The sequence below is a fragment of the Xenopus laevis genome, chromosome 8S (genome assembly GCF_017654675.1).
Source record: "Xenopus laevis strain J_2021 chromosome 8S, Xenopus_laevis_v10.1, whole genome shotgun sequence".
In the NCBI taxonomy this organism is placed as follows: domain Eukaryota; kingdom Metazoa; phylum Chordata; class Amphibia; order Anura; family Pipidae; genus Xenopus; species Xenopus laevis.
In genome coordinates this window covers 101928182-101938733 of record NC_054386.1, presented here as the reverse complement: position 1 = coordinate 101938733, position 10552 = coordinate 101928182, and positions in this window count along the sequence as shown.

Below are 10552 nucleotides of genomic sequence, written 5' to 3'. Positions count from 1 at the left end.
GGGGGGCGACTAATCTCCCTGAACTGCCTCCCGCCTGCTAGAATGTAAATCGCTGAAAGGATGACACTCGGAGCGCTTAGTTTTCCGAAGAAGTTGCCTCACGAGGAAACTTTGGGCAACTTCGGGAAAACGAACCGCTCCGAGCGCCATCCTTTCAGTGATTTACATTCTAGCCGGCGGGAGGCAGTTCAGGGAGATTAGTCGCCCCCCAAAAGAAGAGACAGTTTGTCCCTGGGCGACTAAATGTCCCCGAATCTGAGTGCGTCTCTGCCCTAAAACATTGACTGAGAAAATATTGTCCCACACCCACTGACTTCACTGCGTTTCACACATTTTTGTGCAGTTTTGCTAAATTTTCAGTGAAGTGAAAGAGGACAGAATCAATTGGCGTGAGCAATATGGCCGCCTCTCACGTTGTGTTTTGTACAGAAGTGTGAGTCGTATTGTGCGTCTGTCTGGTGGGTGTTAGTAACGTGTGTTGTCTCGTATGAACACCCCGGGTGTGTGTTTGTGCGGTGGATTCTGTTACCTGTGAATGGACCCTTGTGTTTCTGCCGCTGGACAAGGGGGTCTTCTGCCCGGACCGTTTCAGTATTAAACCTGTGATTTGCTATTTTTTTTTATTTATGAAATTAAACTGGCTTTTTGTAAGAGATTTCATGTTTGTGTGTGCGAGCCAGCGGCATTTGTGACACTGAAAGTACAGAGAACAGCAACTAAAGCAATAAAGGGAATAAGTCGGCTCCCAGAAGGGACAGGACTGGCGGATACATTTGATTCAGGGGAAGAAAGGGTTAAAGGCGACAGTAACATAGACCACTCACAGTACAATATTGGAAATATTAAGTCTAACATTGAGTGTGTGCTGCCACCTGCTGGTCTTATAGTGAAATGCTACTTCCAATCCGCTACTTCCAATTCTAGTCAATCCTTCTGTTACAGCCCCAATGATGCTGAAGAGCTAAATAATAGAAGTAGGGTTTATTCTAACAATACATAGAAATATACAGATACCTATTCAGTGACATGCATGTTACTGTTACAGAGAATTATGGGAATTATCTTGCCTGATTTCCCTCCTCTCTTATTTATTTGTGCAGCAGTGATGTCCCAAGGACTTTCCATTATACACAACACACAGACTTACTCTTGCTGGAATCAGCTAGAATCTCAGCTGCCATAAAGCAGGACAGGACTGCTGCTTACAATGGGGATCAGATAGGATCTGTGCAGTCACTGGGACAGAATGTTCTGTTATACAGATAGCTAGAATCTCAGCTGCCATAAAGCAGGACAGGACTGCTGCTTACAATGGGGATCAGATAGGATCTGTGCAGCCACTGGGACAGAATGCTCTGTTATACAGATAGCTAGAATCTCAGCTGCCATAAAGCAAGGCTGCTTTGTGACAGATACGAAGAGTATAACCTCTGCAAATCTGTTTTGATGATGATGATGATGGTATCCTTTCAGTTGATGGTTTATATGAATATCAGGCCAGCCAGTCAGTTCTAATATTCGTGAACATTTTAAAAGAATTTCTAGGAATGAAATACTACAGAGCAATATATCAGTGGCACAAGGACAGTTTTATTTATAAACCGGACAAAGGGGATTAGTGGCCCTGACACATTTCCGATCTCTGTGACCCCTGAATAGAATTTAGTGAAGGAGAAATGGGATTTATTCCTTGTATCCCATTCATTTATTATGGACTCAACTGATTTCATCATCCATTAACCAAAACAAGTGTCACTGGCTGAAATAGATCCTGTGTGATGTGACAGTACGAGGGGGTTCCCATTCCTTCTCTGTATATTTCTATTTATACTGTAATTAGATGGTGCTCAAATGTTACTACCTGCCTGTGAATAGGAACAATAACAGTAAGCGACTACTGCAGACTCGTCCTGAGAGACACAAATTAGTAGGGATGCACCGAATCCACTATTTTGGATTTGGCCGAATCCATCTTGGAAGATTCGGCCGAATACCGAACCGAACCCTACTTTGCATATGCAAATTAGGGGTGGGAAAGGAAAAAAATTGGTTTGCTTTCTTGTTTTGTAACACAAAGGCGCATGAAATCCCGCCCACCCCACAATTTGCATATGCAAATTAGGATTCGGATTCGGCCAGGCACAAGGATTCGGCCGAATCCGAATCCTGCTGAAAAAGGCCGAATCTTGGCCGAATCCCGAACCGAATCCTGGATTCGGTGCATCCCTACAAATTAGCAGTTAAAGTCGCCCCAAAAATGTCTTTTCTGCTAGTAGTGTAATAGTGTATTAGAGAGTCAGCTCAGTGGCGCAGAACCAAGGTGATGCCCAGGCAGATAGGTCGGCACAATCAAGCAGACAGCGCCAGGGTTGTTATAGGGAAACGAGGCACCGGCAGAGATAAACCAGAACTAAATGAGCCGGTTCCCTGTGGAGATGACTGAGTTATAGGAACAGAGAAACGCTGGAAAGGACTGGGGTCACTGCTCCTGTATAACTATAACAAACAAGGGAAAGTTGTGCTCACCAATATTTTTTAAAACCATTAGGCGGGGGTGCAATGAGGCTGTGACCACAAAATACATATAGACAAATACAAGAGTCCTCTGCACTCAACCCATTATCAATATATTTAAGACAGTGACATTTTGTGTATATAGTGATCATATCCCCTTATATATTTATATATAGTGATCATATCCCCATATATATAGTGATCATATCCCCTTATATATTTATATATAGTGATCATATCCCCTTATATATTTATATATAGTGATCATATCCCCTTATATATTTATATATAGTGATCATATCCCCTTATATATTTATATATAGTGATCATATCCCCTTATATATTTATATATAGTGATCATATCCCCCTTATATATTTATATATAGTGATCATATCCCCTTATATATTTATATATAGTGATCATATCCCCCTTATATATTTATATATAGTGATCATATCCCCTTATATATTTATATATAGTGATCATATCCCCTTATATATTTATATATAGTGATCATATCCCCTTATATATTTATATATAGTGATCATACCCCCTTATATATTTAAATACAGTGATCATATCCCCTTATATATTTATATATAGTGATCATCTCTCTATATATAAATATATAAGGGGATATGATCACTATATATAAATATATAAGGGGGATATGATCACTATATATAAATATATAAGGGGATATGATCATTATATATAAATATATAAGGGGGATATGATCACTATATATAAATATATAAGGGGGATATGATCACTATATATAAATATATAAGGGGGATATGATCACTATATATAAATATATAAGGGGATATGATCACTATATATAAATATATAAGGGGATATGATCACTATATATAAATATATAAGGGGATATGATCACTATATATAAATATATAAGGGGGATATGATCACTATATATAAATATATAAGGGGGACAGTAATGAAATAGAGAAAGTACAATATGATGAAGTGACAAATCAGTATCATTTCTTATACACAAGTCATTTAAAACCATTGGCAACATAATCAAACGGAACATTATGGAAATCTAAAATGTTCCGCTCTTCCCACAGGAGACTTTGATCTCCTCTCATTCTATTTCCACAGAATCCAACTCTTCCCTTTGCTCCGTCTCCCGCCGGCGCTTTTAAATGAGCAGATGTTTCCTCCGCCGCCACCTTGATCACGTCTCTTTAAGGAAAGGTGCAGGGAGTCCGAGACAGGTGTGTTTGGGGCTCGCTCTCCCTTCCCAATAAATCAACCTCGTTAGTCGCTATAAGGAGACATAATTTACATGTTACACATAGAGAAATATAAAGGCAGGAGGAGGTTTGGGGGCAGATGTTGCTTTTAGAAAATAAATTTGTTATATGTGGGGACTAAATTATGGATTTTTAGTTTAGGACTGAGACACTTCCAGTCTCTGGTGCAGGCGGAAGGAAAGGAAGAATGTATATATATCCTTTATTTATTTATATATAGCAGTAATATATACCTATATCCTTTATATATATATCCTTTATTTATTTATATATAGCAGTAATGTATATATATCCTTCATTTATTTATATATAGCCGTAATATATATATATATATCCTTCATTTATTTATATATAGCCGTGATATATATATATATATCCTTCATATATATATCCATTATTTATTTATATAGCAGTAATATATATATATCCTTTATTTATTTATATATAGCCGTAATATATATATATATATCCTTCATTTATTTATATATAGCCGTAATATATATATATATATCCTTCATTTATTTATATATAGCCGTGATATATATATATATATCCTTCATATATATATCCATTATTTATTTATATAGCAGTAATATATATATATCCTTCATTTATTTATATATAGCCGTGATATATATATATATATATCCATTATTTATTTATATAGCAGTAATATATATATATCCTTTATTTATTTATATATAGCCGTAATATATATATATATATATATATATCTCCTTTATTTATATTATGCAGCACTAGTTACCCCGGATGTTTTTGGGGTGTCAGTTTAAAGGTGGAGGAACCCTGAGCAGTCATAGGGGAAACAGACACTGGAATTGAACCTGGGATTTTTATTTCGGCAATTTCAGCCATCTGGTTGCTGGGATCCCAATTCCCCTAGCAACCATGCACTGATTTGCATAAGAGACTGGAATACGAATAGGAGAGGCCTGAATAGAAAGATAAGGAATAAAAAGTAACAATAATAATTAAGGATGCACCAAATCCAGGATTCGGTTTGGGATTCGGCCAAGATTTGGTCTTTTTCAGCAGGATTTGGATCTCAGCCAAATCCTTGTGCCTAGCCGAACCGAATTCAAAGCCTAATTTGCATATGCAAATTGTGGTGGGGGAAGGGAAATCCCATGACTTTTTGTCAAAAACAAGGAAGTAATATAAAATTCCACTTTTTCCTTTCCCGACCCTAATTTGCATATGCTGTTCGATATTCTGCCGAATCGAACACAAAGGATTTAGGGATTCGGCTGAATCCAAAATAGTGGATTCAGTGCATCCTTAATAACAATTTTAAGTGTGTCGCCTTACAGAGTTTTGTCATTTAGATGGGGTCAGTGACCCCCATTTTGAAAGTTGGAAAGAATCATTTTGAAATAATTCAAAAACTATAAAAAAATACAACATACAAACATACTAAAAGTTAACTTAAAGGCGACTTTATGGCGTCACTTTACAGCAGATAAAAAAAAAACAACGTCTGGCAGGGGCTGCTGGGAGTTGTATTCCATTGGGACCACGGCTGAAGTTAAAGAGGCAAGTAGAAAGTTGATGGTAGTGCAACTGCACATATACACGATCACACTGTGTGGGGTAATGGCACGACCTTGACAAGAGATGAGCTCTGCAATCCTCCCGGCATCATTAATAAAGATTGAGAAGCGGCTTATGCTGTTGGTCGCTCAGGGGTGACTGACAGAATAACTTTGTTACCTGAAAGAGTTAATAACCCCCCCCAACGTAAAGAAAAAGCAAATTTATGGCAGCACCCACCCCCTCGATCCAATCACTCTTTGCGTTTGACCTCTACCCAGCAGGCCTTTCTAAGGAGGCTTAAAATAGACTGAAAGCTCTTGGGACCACCCTCAACCCCCTGCATTTCTCTAATGTCATGTTTCCCTTTAACTCCCTGAAAGGCAAAGCTCTGCGTATGAAGCAAATTATCCAGGAGCTGATGGATATGTGTAATTAATGGGAATAATTCTGCCCAAATTCATATTGTCTGTGCCTCTCACTCTAATATATTGTAACATCTCACACACAGCGACATATTCATGGCAAATATACATTATTTATAGATTTATAGCAACTCCCTCGCCTCCATTTATTCTCCCTCAGACAGGACAGATGATTGGATTCCTGCTCTCTGGATTTGTATTTATACAACAGACTCAGCTGCCACATTGCTGCACTCAATACTCCACTAGGATGTGGCTCATTAGGACAGGTTTTCTATTAACTAGACGGTAAGCTCCTTAGACAAGACTTCACATTATACCACTACACAGTAAGCTCTGTGGGGCAGGGCTCTCCATTGGTGGAATGTAAGCTTAATTGGGAAGGGCCTGCCATTATACCACTAGACTGTAAGCTCTTTGGGGAAGGGTCTCCCACTATAAAACTAGAGTGTATGCGCCTTCTTGGGGCAGGGCCTGCCATTATACCACTAGATTGTAAGCTCCTTGCTGAAGGGTCTCCCACTATAAAACTACTATATAAGCTTTGGGGTCAGGATCTCCCACTATACCACTAGAGTGTAAGCTCTTTTGGGAAGGGTCTCCCACTATAAAAATAGTCTATAAGCTTTTGGGTCAGGATCTCCCATTATACCACTAGAGTGTAAGCTCCTTGAGGAAGGGTCTCCCAACATAAAACTAGTTTTTAAGCTTATGGGTCAGTGTCTCCCATTATACCACTAGAGTGTAAGCTCCTTGGGCAAGAGTCTCCCACTATAAAACTATTCAATAAGCTTTTGGGTCAGGACTCCCATTATATCACTAGAGTGTAAGTTCCTTGGGGAAGGGTCTCCCACTATAAAACTAGTCAATAAGCTTTTGGGTCAGGGTCTCCCATTATACTTCTAGAGAGTAAGCTCCTTGGGCAAGAGTCTCCCACTATAAAACTATTCAATAAGCTTTTGGGTCAGGACTCCCATTATATCACTAGAGTGTAAGTTCCTTGGGGAAGGGTCTCCCACTATAAAACTAGTCAATAAGCTTTTGGGTCAGGGTCTCCCATTATACTTCTAGAGTGTAAGCTCCTTGGGCAAGAGTCTCCCACTATAAAACTATTCAATAAGCTTTTGGGTCAGGACTCCCATTATATCACTAGAGTGTAAGTTCCTTGGGGAAGGGTCTCCCACTATAAAACTAGTCTATAAGCTTTTGGATCAGGGTCTCCCATTATACCACTAGATTGTAAGCTCCTTGGGGAAGGGTCTCCCACTTTAAAACTAGTCAATAAGCTTTTGGGTCAGGGTCTCCCATTATACCAGTAGAGTGTAAGCTCCTTGGGGAAAGGTTTCCCACTGATGAGACCCAGAATGAACACTGCTCTGGTTCTGTTGTTAGGGGGGCCTATGCTCTTCTAATACACAGACGTGTCCCTTTGTCCCTGACTCTAAGGCAGAGCTGACTCAGTAGCCCATACTGGGAACATGAGCCAAACATCAATGCCGGGCTCATCACTACCTGCTCAAATAACTACAGAGCAGAAATCGGAGCCTTTTCTGCTGCTTCCGGAACATGAGAAGGACACTTGCACTGCTGCTAAATGTGAAGCACAAAAGAGAGAGTCTTGTCTGTGACACCTGCCCCTGCATTCTCTGAGCCAACTATTCCTAAACAACTGGCCTCTTCATGTGTGACCCCTCCTGCCATGTCATGCCAAGGGCAAAGGCACTGGCCATTACTGTAAGCAGTGACTTCCTATAGGAAATAGTATAAACTCCCAGTATTAAATGGCACAGTGACTCCCGGCATTAATTTGCACAGGGTCTCCCATAATTAAATGGCACAGTGAAGAGGGGCCGATAAAAGCTGCCTACGGACCGAGTCCTCCGGCGGGCTTCCTTGATCCATATCTGGCTGAAAGTCGGCAAGATGTCTATCAGGCAGGGTTAAAAATCCTATTGGAACGCGACTGCATCTGGTCCAGCGATCCGACCGCCCGTATTGGCAGCATTATGATCTGATCCTTGGTCCCTAGGGCCCACGATCGGGTCAGCCCAATATCGCCCTCCTCAATGTAGGCATATCGGGGAGACATTCGCTTGGTGCAACATCGCCAACCGAGCAGATCTCTCAGTGTATGGCCAGTTGATCTCCCAGCATTAAATGGCACGGTGACTACCAGTGTTAAATGGCACAGTGACTCTCATAATTAAATGGCACAATGACTCCCATAATTAAATGGCACAGTGACTCCCAGAATTAAATGGCACAATGACTCCCATAATTAAATGGCACAGTGACTCCCATAATTAAATGGCACAGTGACTCCCAGAATTAAATGGCACAGTGACTCCCATAATTAAATGGCACAGTGACTCTCAGCATTAAATGGCACAGTGACTCCCAGCATTAAATGGCACAGTGACTCCCATAATTAAATGGCACAGTGACTCCCATAATTAAATGGCACAGTGACTCTCAGCATTAAATGGTACAGTGACTCTCAGCATTAAATGGCACAGTGACTCCCAGCATTAAATGGCACAGTGACTCCCATAATTAAATGGCACAGTGACTCCCATAATTAAATGGCACAGTGACTCTCAGCATTAAATGGTACAGTGACTCTCAGCATTAAATGGCACAGTGACTCCCAGCATTAAATGGCACAGTGACTCCCATAATTAAATGGCACAATGACTCTCAGCATTAAATGGTACAGTGACTCTCAGCATTAAATGGCACAGTGACTCCCATAATTAAATGGCACATTGACTCCCAGAATTAAATGGCACAGTGACTCTCAGCATTAAATGGCACAGTGACTCTCAGCATTAAATGGCACAGTGACTCTCAGCATTAAATGGCACAGTGACTCCCATAATTAAATGGCACAGTGACTCTCAGCATTAAATGGCACAGTGACTCCCATAATTAAATGGCACAGTGACTCCCAGCATTAAATGGCACAGTGACTCCCAGCATTAAATGGCACAGTGACTCCCAGCATTAAATGGCACAGTGACTCCCAGCATTAAATGGCACAGTGACTCCCAGCATTAAATGGCACAGTGACTCCCAGCATTAAATGGCACAGTGACTCCCAGCATTAAATGGCACAGTGACTCCCATAATTAAATGGCACAGTGACTCCCAGCATTAAATGGCACAGTGACTCTCAGCATTAAATGGCACAGTGACTCCCATAATTAAATGCCACAGTGACTCCCAGCATTAAATGGCACAGTGACTCCCATAATTAAATGGCACAATGACTCCCATAATTAAATGGCACAATGACTCCCAGCATTAAATGGCACAGTGACTCCCAGCATTAAATGGTACAGTGACTCCCAGCATTTAATGGCACAGGGACTCCCATAATTAAATGGCACAATGACTCCCATAATCAAATGGCACAATGACTCCCATAATTAAATGGCACAGTGACTCCCGGTATTTTATGGTACAGTGACTCCAGGCATTAAATGGCACAGTGACTCCCAGCATTAAAAGAAAAAAGCAGATACACTTATACCATGTGATATATACAAAAAGAATAATGGGTAAGTGTGTAGGGCCTCCAGACTTATCTACAATGTTATGGATGGGGGGGGGGTACCTTGAGTAAAAAAAGACAGAAGTTGAGTAAGAGATGCATCTTGTTTTAGAAACTTCTACTGAAAGGCAATAGTATTTATACAGCACCTTTAAAGAAAGAATTGTTCCCTACAAACTGTTCTGTCCTTTCCAAATTGTCTGTCGACTCTAATTCGATTGCAAGCTTTGTTGGAGAAAGCTGATCTCCACACAAATCTCTCTCTTACTCTGTAGAAAACTCTGATTTCTTCGAGAGGAAATAAAATTATCATTAGAAAGAATTGTGTTTGGAGCAACCTGTACAATTGCCTTTTTGCTCTTGGTAAATGACACATAAACACTTGGTTTTATATTTAGCAAATGGCAGCGTTTGGGGAGCGGGTGTGGATGGGGGGTGTGAATATAAAAGAATGTCTCTGTGTCAGGGGAGGGGGCTACACAATGTGAGGTGACACTTTATCTCTGCCCTGATGTGACACCTATGTGTTTCCTTTTCGCACCTTTCCCTGCGTGTTTGTAGAACCTATAGAATTACTGCTGGGGGAGACTAGGGAAGCATGGGAGTGTGACGATAGGGCTGGCGTTGCAGCTTTGGGGAGAATCCCTTGTCAAGAGGATGATCCTACAGCAGGTTTAGCTCATATAGGGATCTGGGAGAGAGGGGAGGGTGGTGATTGTCAGGCAGAGATCTACTCAGAATGGAGCTTTTGGGGTGTCACCTGCAAAATCTGGGCACGGTGCCCACTATCCATTCTCATCTTCCTTCATTCCCTTCTCTCCCTAACTCCCCTTTTTCCTTCTCTCATCCTCTCTCCTTTTCTATTCTCCCCCCAACTGTTTGGCCTTACTCTCCCCCATCCTCCCTCTTCTCTCCCCTTCTATATTTCTCCTCTCCCCCATTTGTCTCTCTACTCCCTAACCCCCTTTCCCTTCTCTCCTTCTGTCTCTCATCCCCTCTCCTTTCCTTTTCTCCCCCAACTGTTTGGCCTTACTCTCCCCCATCCTCCCTCTTCTCTCCCCTTCTATATTTCTCCTCTCCCCCATTTGTCTCTCTACTCCCTAACCCCCTTTCCCTTCTCTCCTTCTGTCTCTCATCCCCTCTCCTTTCCTTTTCTCCCCCAACTGTTTGGCCTTACTCTCCCCCATCCTCCCTCTTCTCTCCCCTTCTATATTTCTCCTCTCCCCCA